This window comes from Lytechinus pictus, chromosome 10 (assembly GCF_037042905.1).
Source record: "Lytechinus pictus isolate F3 Inbred chromosome 10, Lp3.0, whole genome shotgun sequence".
NCBI classification, from domain to species: domain Eukaryota; kingdom Metazoa; phylum Echinodermata; class Echinoidea; order Temnopleuroida; family Toxopneustidae; genus Lytechinus; species Lytechinus pictus.
In genome coordinates, this window is record NC_087254.1 from 24,094,453 (window position 1) to 24,107,688 (window position 13,236).

A 13,236-nucleotide genomic window follows, 5' to 3' on the forward strand; every position below is an offset into this window, starting at 1 on the left:
GATAATATATTAATGGGTTATCTATGTAGTAGGGATAAACTGAGTCATCAAACACGGAGATTGGTCTATGACAAAAGATATGAACAAATTTATGGAAACATCGCGTGATCTTTGCCTTGACATTTTAAGCAACATCGTGGTTAGAATGAAGTAGTCATCGCGCTGGAGTTTGCATATTTCAATTTCGTTTTCGTTTAAAGGGGAGTTGGTCCACAAAGTGACTATAGCGGGATAAATCAATAAATAGTACGTCTCCAATTTTTATTAATATATCATTACATTTACTCAGGCATCGATCAAACGATAACATCTGAAATTAATTATGAAGCAGTCAATTTTCAACGTCGCCGTTTACATGTATAACGTCGCCGCTTACATGAACTGGCAAAAAACTTTATTTATGTACATCTCGTGTTTTGAGCTTTTAATTGGTTATACATATTGTGAAAGGTCGTGTTAAACCCTCCATTTTCATCTAATTTCAGTTTCTGAAATTTGATATTTTAAGTATAGGAATTCTTGAAAAAATCACTCACATCCAAAAAATCAAATTCTAGCAAATTTGGACTTCACAAACCAGGAAATTTACATTATTTTAATTCTTCATCTTAAAAGTTTTAGATCTGTTTTGGATATTCATTCAGGCTCGAAGGTTACAGTCTATTATTGAGAGTCAATTGTTCTCTCGACTTGCGTGATCCAAGAACCTATATAGGTTCATGCGCGATTATAGAAAAATGTAACTTTACACAATAACAATTAAATTTGAACTACATCAATATCATGATTATACTAAAGCCCGGAATATGAATGATATTATAACATCGTCTAAAGTACACGACGGCGAAGGGAGAATGCGCCCTCATCACAGGACAAATTGCTCCTACAATTCCAAAAACTTGAATCATTTGGTCGACCCTTTCTTAGACATTTGACATGTTTGAAGCTCCCGAATCTACCACAAACAAGAATTATTGAGAGATATTTACAAAATGTATGTTCAAAGAACGGTACGATAATAATTAGGGTATTAAAAGGTTTTAAATACGAATCTCATGTCATGTTTTATCAACATGTATAACACTTATCATTAAGTTATTAATGACCCTGATGATCAATATTTGCTAGATTGTTTATCAGAGCATGGCGGAATTCGCAACAAAAATGACCCTGCAATTATCTTTCCCAAGCGTCTCATTACAGCGCAAATGAAATTGAAAATAGTTTTTTCTAGGTTACAAAGGTGACATTTTTATGTGGTCAAATTAATGACGTCTTTTGATATTACGCAATCACATAAATCATCATATAATAAAGTGAAGTTAAAGAAGTTAAAAGGGAAGCATCATTCGCAGTGAGAAGACGATGAAGAACGGGGAAGATAACAATTAATTTACATCACTTTCTGAAATTATGTCATATTATGTTAACCGTTCTAGACAAGCGAATGCAATACAGGTGCTGACATCGGGTCCTTACCCCCCCCCCCCCCTCTCTCTCTCTCTTTCCCTTCCTCCCTCCTTCCTTACGTTTATTTGTCTCTCTGTCTTGGTCTATCTCTCACACAAATACTATTCCTCGTTATCGAAGAAAATGTAGAGGCACTCGATCATAACAATTACGTAAACTATGGATGCTAACAAAAAAGAATAATTTTGAAAACATGACGGTTTATAAATCCATATTTTCGATCAATTGGCGTTTACCTAAAACTTATCGTAAGTTTGCCAGATGTCGCCAATAATTGCAAGGCACAGCATATGCAAAGTACATGTACATGTATTGTATTTCATAGGTAAATTACCGTGATATTTGCTAATTACGAAAAAATAAATATCTATTTTCACAATGTTATTAAACACTGAATAAAAGTAGACCTGATATCATGAACTGTGTAAACAAGGCGAATCCACGGTTAAATCGATTACCATATAGATCTAATGAAAACGGTGTCAGGGTTATTGTTTTACAAGTTAAAAAATTGTATTCAAGGTGTGAGTTCTCATGACCAAATTATACGGAGCGCCTAAAGCAACATGAATTACTTATTTCAAGAAAAATTATGTCTGTACAGAGATAAATGACATCAACTCACTGGCAGATCCAGGGGGGGGGGGCACAAAAACAGTTGATGATCAACTGTTTTGTTAAGAATTTATTTACTAAAATAAAAGACAATAAATTAAGAAGGGAATCAGCCTATGAATGATAAATTGATTTTTACAAATGCCAACACTCTGAAACTTCCTACAACGCATTAATATGGGAAGACAATAAAGCGAGAAGCTGGTATTTTCTCTGACTAGAACCATATTAACTGGACTTTTTCGGCGACACAAAAGTCAAAAGGAACATAAAGGTAAGTATAAAACGGGCTTTCTTGCAGACCCCCCCCCCCCCCTCCTGCGCTCATTGTTGATTCTATGAAATCCCAGGTTGTATATAAGTCCTATTGTGTCTGGTCCCCCAATATCCCTTGGGCTCTGCTAAATTTGTGACTCATATTCTCCATTCTCCTACAAATTTGATACAAATGCCCATTATCATAATAAAATCACAACGAGGCCCCGCCCGACTACCATATTTATACATCTTAGCATGGATGGAACTGTGAATCACGGTGAGTCACGTGATTGGAGACTATCAGAAAAATGGCGCAAAGAATGCATGTGGATAGTTGACCAAAATTTATAGGTCACAAACTCATAGGTCCATGTTCGGTGCAACCAGAGAAGTGGGACTTCCCTAGTGCAACCAAATCGACGGGGAAAACGGCATTCTATGTTTTCGCTTACTTTCACAAAACAGCGATATGTACATCATAGGCGGTATTGTCTTTTGGGTTGAGGGAACATAATAATGACATCACACATGGCGATTTATTTTGGGTTTTAAAAGTTTATGAAATTTCATTATTTTTTAAACCTCTCAAAACATGAAACTTAGTTTGGTTCCTCATGAAAATGTAAAATCATCACTGTGATCATTGTGATTTTGAAGAGGGCCTCTTTTAATCAAATATATAAAATCTAAATAATGACATTACTAATGGCCCTGATAAAATATAGAATGAATAATGTGTGACTATGTGCACTGGCATAGTCGGCTCACTCGTTTGCATAAAATCAGCCGGATTTACAATTGTCATAACTTTTCTTTTATAATATCTGATTTCTATCAAACTTTTCAGTGCTCTATAAATTTATGCTTGTCTGAACTTTCTCTGTTTATTAAAATCAACTTGTTTGGGCGGACAGCCCCCACATCTGATAGAATATAATGGTTTTTTGCGGGGTTACTCTAGTTCAACAGCTCTCAGTGAAATGAAGATATAAAACATCCTTAAGATCAAGGACCTGATGAAGGATTTAGATTTGCTTCGCTTGAAATTAAAGGGAAAATTATCATAATTATCCCTTTGCTTTTAAGCGGATGTGATCATGATGTGATCCTCCCTAATCACTCAGACTCCTTGATATCCATCCGCCATTTTAATTAGAGCGAGGGAAGTCTTGGTAACCCTACGCGATGAAATCTAATTTCCCCACGCGACACTCGAATCTAAGGGATCACAATGGCGAAGCCCCGAAAATCACAGGTGGACACTTTCCGCCCCTAAATACGGAAATATACAGTAATTTTCCTATAGGGACTTGGTGTATAAACATTTTCTTGTGTCCTGAAGATAAAAAATAGTCGGGATGAAATCATCTCCAGCATCCCCTTGCCTGACCCGAAATCGCCGAAACCATATGTGTGGGTGTGTGCGTGTGTATATATATATATATATATATATATATATATATATATATACATTTTTTTTTTTTTTTGGGGGGGGGGGTCCAGTCACACCCCCTACAAATCCATAAATTCATACCCTAGCTGCCCAGGTGACCAGGTCATGTTATAGTATTATCTCAACTTTTGAGGAATTAGTTTTAAAAAAATCTATTGAATTCAAGTAGATTTCCACCCTCCCCCAACATGTATCTCATTGTAAGGGAAGATGTTATTATGGGGAAACGACCACAAATAGCTAGTTCCTGCTGCCATATTTTTCAGGCCATGTCTTATTAATGATAACCATGGTAATTCCAAGTCAGTGTGAACTCCATTAACGACAAACAAAAATCCCAAGCATTATGATCGGGAGGGAATCGGGTTGATACATTGTACCTGAGGTTCATTTCATGAAAAGAAGATATAATCATCATGATGAGAAGTACACTGCAAAATATCGTAGAACGTAGTTTGATAAGAATAGGCCTTCGAATTTTGTACATTCCCGCTGCCTCAGAAATGACCGCATATTAAACATTACCCGCCGTGCAAGAGATATAGAGTTCATGATATTGCGAGTGAATTAGAAGAAAACTTTATAATTAAATATAAGTTTGCAGTTTTTGCTAAATGGCAAATTGAAATTTCGGGGTAAACTTTCGATATTTGTTATCTTTCAATAAATTAATTTAAAAGGTCATAACACACTTATTTTTTGTTTCATTTTAAAATTTCAGTTCATGATATTGGTCATTTTAACATGTATATTTTTTCACATCGTTCGCTATCCGAAAAAATAATAATTCTGCAAAATTTATCCAACTTAACAGATATGATCGAATTTTATCTCCTCCTGGTGTCTACTTTCTGTCTATTAAACAAACTATTATTGCTCAAGGGCTGGTGGTTGCTCAGCACGAGCAAGCGATTAAATGACTTCATTAAAGTGCGAGTGAATTAATTAATGCACGGAGGACAGAGTCGTTAAAGCAATTAATTGCGAAGACAGTCTCCTTCATGAAATGAATAAATGTAATATTGTGTTGGTGCTATTTATATATAAATAATCATTAATTTTGAGTAAGACGGTTTGCATAAACGCCGAACACCGAAGGGATAATTTTCCGACAAATGAAAGTATACGTATTCCGCTAATGGCAAAATTGGCTTAGCAATTTATCGACTGTAATTCGTTTGATATCCCGACTATAATGCACTGTATTTCAATATGATACGTTAAGAAAAAGGTTAAGTCAAAAATATACATGTAATATAATTATATTCCATTATGATCATTTGCGTAATTACACGAACTTGTATTATATCCCTCATACCTTTATCAGCGTTTCATGCATGCGTTTTGAAATACGATTATTATTTTTATGAACATGATTCTTGGGTAAAAAATGTCAATAAAAACATATTCTATAAACTTACCTTGATTTTAAGGAGGGTAGGTTTTCGACCAGGTCGACCCTTCCTGTACTCCTCGAGTAATCTAAATGAAGATAGACCAAAAAAAAAAGAGAACAAACTTGTTAGAATAAGAAGGTAAGATCAATTTCTAAATGAAGACCTAACAGAAATAAAGATATAAAAGAAACACTCACGGAGAAATTTATGTTACGAAAGTCTGACGTGGGTAGTTTTTGTTACAACCATCTCAATGGTCACATTCGAATTATTCAGATATAACAATATTCGATGAAAGGCTCTTTTTTTATTCGAATAATGACTAAAAACATCTTTCATCTTCACAAACATTTTTATTTCGGACGAGACGACCTCGCAAAAATGTCTTTAACCCCCCCCCCCCCAAAAAAAAAAAGGAAAACCCTCACAACGATATGAGTTTTTTTTTTTTTTTTTTTTTTTTTTTTGCATTTTCTGAACGATTGTCGGACCTGGGACTCCCTCTCACGTCTCTGCATGGTTTGGACTATTAGATTACAAAGGTTGCGTAAAATTATGATTTCTCGATCATAAATAATTTTAATGGAATTACATAATATGCATAAAAATAAGCAACCACAGAGGGTTAAACAGATCACAGTCTCTAAAAGTTTGTATAAATTTGACCTTTAGTGATGCATAGGCCTGATAATGATATTTGATCAAATAGTATTTGTTGATGTAACAGTTGTGTCCCGGATCAGTCAATGTCAAGTCTCTTAATAGAGCATTAACCAATTTCCCTCGTAATACAAGATACACCGCCAGAGAAGTTAATGAACTCTCACTTCAGGATGGTCCAAAAAAAAGAACAACAATCCGCAATACTCATGATAATTCCGCATCACATGAATTTGATAAAGTCATGTTGATAAATGATGTTATATCATTACCTACTACTTATACGTCAAGTTAAAAGCAGACTAATCATAATATCACGTGATATCAGAAACTGAACTAGTATATTGTTAAGCAGTTCTGTGATCCTAAAATTTGATATTTTGTGTAATGTTTTAGAGACACGTTGTTACATTGGCACTGCGTAACAATGGCATGATGACCTAATTAGTACAACACTAACATAATTATCATGGCATTATCAAATAATAATTAAAAATACTTGTCCATCATAACTGGAGTGTTTTTTAAATTCTATTAATTATTATTTTTTTTTTAGTTTGCTTATTTGTGAAGTGGATGGCAGAACCTCTTCAAAGATTTTCCGAGGAATTTACATACGTTCTCATAAAATGATAAACTTGACATCGGATTGAGGAAATCAGGAAAACAAGATAAAATAGTTAAGGAATAAAACATCAGGCAACAGTATGAAGTTCAGATTCGAGTCGATATGGTTTATTATTTTTCATGGCAAACCCTGTATACGGCGGTTAGCTCGGTGCCCACAAAACATGGAGAATATGGTTTGAAGGATTTACTAAATCCACGTGTATTAAACTCGAAACTATGTCTGATATTGTAAAATTTGTGCATAATGCATATCATCTGATCACATGTTTTGGATCAATATGCCACGGAAAATCGTGTTTATTCCAATACGTGATGTGAGAAATGATACTAGAGGTCATTAACATCCAATGTGAAACGAACTTTTCTTAGTTTAAACTAGTTTGTTAACACGTAAACTTTACAATTTACATTACATTTTTATTACAATTTATGAAGAAAATGAGATGAAAGTATTAATTTTGGGGTTGATTTTTTTTCCTAATTTGAACAATAAAATATATGAAACAATAAACATAATAAAGCAAAAATCAACAATGACAAACCTCAAGCTATGAAAAAATTAACACATTAATTGATAACATTGAATACAATTTGAAGAAAAAGAAAGTGTGTTTATATAGCTCAGTTTTATGTACATGTATATGGCGTCTAATGATGGTCGATGGTTAATATTAATTTTTATTTATTATCTTTGATTCGCCGGATCTGTAAAACTTTATCAATTAAATTAATTCTTGAGGGTGATAACAATGATGTTGATGATGGTGATGATGATGATGACGATGATGATGATGGTGGTGATGGTGATGACGATGACAATGATGATGATGGTGGTGATGGTGATGACGATGGTGATTATATGACAATACTGATTCTGCTGCTGCTGATTATGACAATTATGATAATGAAATACGTTAATGGTACATAGAGTCCATAATTTTAGTATTCAACGATCACTTTGACTTTCAAAAAGATTTGTTTCGCACTATCAAATTACCATTACAGTTCTGCACACAATTGACTTGTTAATGTATCCACAATCGTCTGCTTTACTGATCATATATTGATCCATTTCCACAGAATCTTCTATTCATTAAAATGCTTCGATTGTGTTTTCCAGCGTTCTACAACGTCGTGGATAAATTATGCCACGTTATCATTCCATGCCATCATGCTACTCGGTATGTACGGTTAAAGGGAACAATCACACGGTGCACTCGAAAAGCCGAGTATAACATTTACAAAATGTCAGGTAAAAAGAGAACATGCACGTCTGTTGATATTGATATTCCCGTCCCCACATCACCAAGGTGAATAAATGTTGGTAGGGGAAAACTAGAACACAACATATGTGTAAATTCTACACAGGCTTCGCTTTCCTTTCTAATATTCAACTACCGTACATCCTTTTACATAATATTGGGTAAACATTTTTATTTTAATTTACAATCGGTTATCACAGAAAGAAGTTTTCCTCAAAACGTTTGACTACCCCCCCCCCTCCCTCCCCAGGATAGATACCCGCCCCTAACTGTCCCGGAGATACACCAGAGCTATGGCTTGCTTATTCTGCTCTTTACGAGCAAGTCCAAGGTCTTGTACAACCGATCCGCATCCTACACACACCTTCTCGTCATCAAGTATTGACACGTCATTGACGCCAACGCAAATTCTTCAACGGTTCAATGCAACATTACAAGATGATCTTTAAGGAGGTTTAGGGAGAAATGTCATCCGGAACGAGTCTGTCTTGAAATGAATGTCGGTGTAAGTGTATTCCTCGCCCCATTTTCGGTTTTAATTAATCCCAAGGATTTTCTCGTCGGGTCGGAAACTTTTAGAGACAACTTAATGTCACAGTCTACTGTAGAAAGTTCTGCTAATAATGAAATGAAAATTACACTATATTATATCTGGCCATTGATCTACTATTAATATTAAATAATACCAATATAAGATCATTACTTTTTATTTGAATGCATATAGGCACATTCTTCTCACCTAATACAGAGAGAGGAAGTGAGCTAAAGAAGTGGTAGAGTTTGCCAAAAACTCTTGACGGGTGTAAGACCTGATGATATGTATTGTGATAGGTCTGGTGTACACTATTATTCGCTTTTCAAAATGGTCGAAGTCTTCCAAGTTCCATTTTGTCTGAAATGGTCAGATACACAGATGTCTCTCTCTCTCTCTCTCTCTACCTCATACAAGTCATGTACACGAGGAAAAGTACTTCCTCCATTTATATAGTACAAACAGGGCATCGATTCACGAGGAGGAATGGCGTATCAAAATAAATAATCCTTGACCAGAAACCTAATTCGCAGAACACAAAACAAATCAATTAGATTCATCGGGAACGGGAAGCGACCAAGAGACAAGTACCACAAAATGACACAAGTGATATATGATGACATTATTATACATGTACAGCATGGTATAGGCGGGTTTACATTCATCTTGCTTCCATTTTTTTTTCTTCATACATGATTAAACATCCATAGTTGGATCCCTGGTTGGATGGTTTATGACGCTGAAATATGAATTTCTCCGAAAAGGACCTTGGGATTCGATGCGGTTTACAAAAGCCCAAGGGGTGCCTATAAATATACCCGGATGCAATACACAAGCGATGAGCCTGGTATCCCAATTACCAGTCAGTATTCGCATGCACCAATATTGTCATATTTGTAATCATGAGGTGATGAGAACGATATCCTATAGAGCCAAACAAATACGATTTTCGGTCTGGAGAAAATTTGCGCGTGAGCAAAGCGAGCGAGTTGGAAATGGACCGTGGAGCTGCCATCGCGATGCATCGCTGCCTGGTCAAAGGTGCTTAAAGGGATGGTCCGGGCTGAAATATCTACATAAATAGAGTAAAATTCACAGAGCGAAATGCTGAAAATTTCATCGAAATCGGATAGCAAATAACGAAGTTATCGAATTTTAAAGATTATCAATATTTTGTGAAAACACTTATATGCACATCGTCATGAATATCATTGGTGTATTGCTCCAATTCACAACACTCGCTGGGAAGTATTTTTAATTTTTCGTATGTTATTACATGAAAATCATAATTTTTTCATTTTTTCATACATCTGTAAATGATGTGTTTCCATTCTGATGAAATAAGTTGCAGCAATAAATAACTATTGCACTTAATCAGTTGTCAATCCAATTTTTTAGTTCTTGGTAGAAAAATTTGAAAAAAAACCCTAATTTTTAATTTCATTTAATAAAATATAAAAGAACAAGTGTGGATATGACATCATCAGCCTACCTAATAAATATTTATTAAGACATGCCTAGAACTGTTTCATCGGAATAATACAAATCTTTAAAATTCAATAACTTCGTTATTTGTTACCCGATTCTGATAAAATTTTTACCATTTTGCTTGGTGAATTTTATTCTATTTATTGAGATATAAATATATCCAGGCTGGACCATCTCTTTAACACACACCCACAAAAGAATGCGATTTCATCTTTACAAAATAGGCCCTACAATTACAAAAAGGTACATGTACAGGTAGGTCTACACTGAATTAACATATTAATTAATTCCCTAATCTATTGATTCATTGACTTTAATATCTTATCGATATCAATTAATTCATCAATGATATTTTTCTTGAATTTTAATTCCCTTTCGTAAACTTCAAGGCCTACAATTTTTAATTACTCATATTTTGAAAGGGAAAGGGTGGTGTGTAAAGGGCATGCAGTCTCGATAACTCACTTATTTCTTTACTCAAATCAACCGTTAAGATAGAGTTGACTTGGCCTATTAAATATAAAAGAGTATGAATTGCGGCAGTGGCGTAATGAGCCGAAAAGTTTGAGGGGGGCAGATATGGCATATCTGGCAGAATTTGTAAAAAGTTGCGAACGAGTGAAGCAGACTAGCAAAAATTTCGACATATTTGTTAACAAACCTCCAATTTTGTGACAGATTTTGACAAAAATATATTTCACCCTTTTCTTTTCTTTCCTTCCACTTTTATTATTTTGGTCGTGATTTTTTTGTGGGCGGTCAATGGCCCCCAGCCCCCTCCCCCATCTATACGCCGCCAGTGAATTGCGGAAATGATTTACCTGAATGTAAACACTTCAACTGGGACAAACTCCATGTAGATGCTCCGATAGAGCGAGGATGACATGACTAATATCAGTTTACATATTTGAATTTATAATCGGGAGTGTAAACAAAATCAAATCAATTTCAAATTCCTTTAACATGTTTAGATCTTGCAGAGAAGAGGTAGTTGCAGATAGATTTGCAGAGAGATATGCAAACAAACCAAAAGCAACCTGACTTTTAACTGATCAAAAGCGCACATTTTAGGAGTTTCCCTTGACTTTTCTGATTATGAATATAAGGGGCATCTTTATGATGGCCCCGGGTAAATCTCTTTGATTTCAATTTTCAGACGCTGATATGCGAGGTTAGACCTACCCCCCCATCCCCCATGGCTGTACGCATAATTTTTTACCGGGGGGAGGGACGAGAGGCCTAAAAAATTTCAAAGAAATTCGAAAGCGAGGGAGTGAAGCGATCGAACTTGTCATAGGTGCGCTTTAGAATTCATGTAAGTGACTTTGAAGGATTCATGCACATTTCTGCCAAAATTTTATGAAAATTATCGGTAAAGAAATAAATTTCAATAATTAATTTCGGCGGGGGGGGGGGGGGGTGCAGCGTACGGCCATGCCACATGGTCATTGTAAAAAGAAAAGAGTTGAGGCCTCCACAATATTTGTTGAAATGTGAAATATTTTGCAACATAACATGCTGTGGAAAATAATTTTATGCAATACAAATATACTCATGATTTTCTCTTTTTACCGCCGAATACCAAACAAACGTTCATATACTCCCCTTTTACGCAATAATGAGTGAAGTCGTACCTAACCCTCTGCAGTGTATAAAGTGCTTTATTTCCATCTGACATTTAACAACTGAATGAATGATAGAAATATTCATGGTAACTGAATCTCAGGACATACCTCTGCCCTTTGAAGTTAGCGAAATTTATCGTTTGTCACTTTTATAACATTTATCAGCCCAAATAGAATGACGGTTTGGGGGAAAATGGGGGAGATTTACATCGGGTGCATCACCCTCAATTCGCCCCATCCTATATAATAAATATTATGACATGATAAATAATCCCGTGAGCTGTCACTTACACTTCCGCGTTCTTTCGAAATGGGTAGCGACTGGAATGTATATTAGAGGCTCGTGTTCGATATGGGTTCACAGAAAATATGACAAGAATGGTAACAGGAAGATTGCCAAGTGCAACTGAAATCTTGTCCAAGCGATGTAGCCGAAGATTGGCGCGATTATAGAAAGAAACTTGGAATGTCGTCAGATGTACATGTACGTTAATTTTGTATTGAATATTACAGTCAGTCCGCAAGCCCTGAAAAAGTAGCTTCTTTTATCCAAGTGATATTCATGACAAGAGGGTTTTTGCATAGTTAATGAGCTTGGTGCGAACCAAAACACCTTTTTTTATTCGGCCATTGCTGCTCTAAATATTGACCAAATTTCATGTTTTTGGTATCTTTGTAAAGAAGAAGAATCATTCTTTTAGGTCATGTGTTTGGATTTTTAAAAGAATGTTGTAATATATGAAAAACTTTTGATCTAAAACATGAAACAAAATATTTTTTTTCATGCAACAAAAGTTGTTGTTTTCACACTTAATTTCTGTTTAGGCACAAATGATTTTTAAATCATGATAAAGCTGAAGATCTAAGCTTTAATATGATATAATTTTTATAAGAAGATGTGTTTTAGATGGGTCAGCAGCCAGCTTTTCATAGGCCAAGTACATTTTGCAGCTCAAAAACAAGAATACTGCGCTCTGATTGGTCATAGACCACACACCCACGCAAATTCCAATGTTCCCCACACTGGGCCTCTGCAAGGTCACACTCACCATGTGGTAATCTTTTCAAATTACCCGCGCCTGTTTGTTTTGAAAACAGTATTCAGCCAATCAGAACTCTGGATTTTATGTTACTCAGAAATTTCAGAAATCTCGTCTTACATCTTGATGGAAATAACTGGCTGCTGACCCATCTAAAAGATGCCACATATCAAGAGTGACATTGTAAGAAAGTATAGAGTTTGAGCTTTCTGATGATATTAATAATGTTGGTGCCTAAAACACAAAATGTTGCACAATTTGCAAGTGAAAACAGAGGAAGAAAATTCTGTTTGATGCATCTTTTCAGGTAAAAAATTCACTTATTTATCAAAATATTTCATTCAAAAGAAATGACCAATATAAAAGGGTAACATTCTTTGAGATAGAAAGTCTCACAATTCACGAGATTTTGCAGGGACATGAATTCAGCCACGAGAGGACTTGGATAAATCTAGCTCATTTGCTCATTAACACAGGGGCTTGCGGACTGACTGATTAGGGATAACATTTAGAAGATTGTACGAAATAATGAGGAAATATCGATCGGATAAATATATACACACATGATCTGAGAAGTCGATCACAATAATAGTATATATATACATTCTTTTATATTTATGATGATTTAAATTTGGGTAAAATATTTTGTTATAAAATTCCAGTCTGAAAGCAAAATATTTTTAATGGGAAGCATATGTATTTCCGACTGGTCTCCTGCGTTCACAAAATACAGGTAAGCCTACATTATTTTATGTCAGGCCAAATTGTTAAATAGGGGTGAAGTATGAGCGAAGAGATCGTAATGA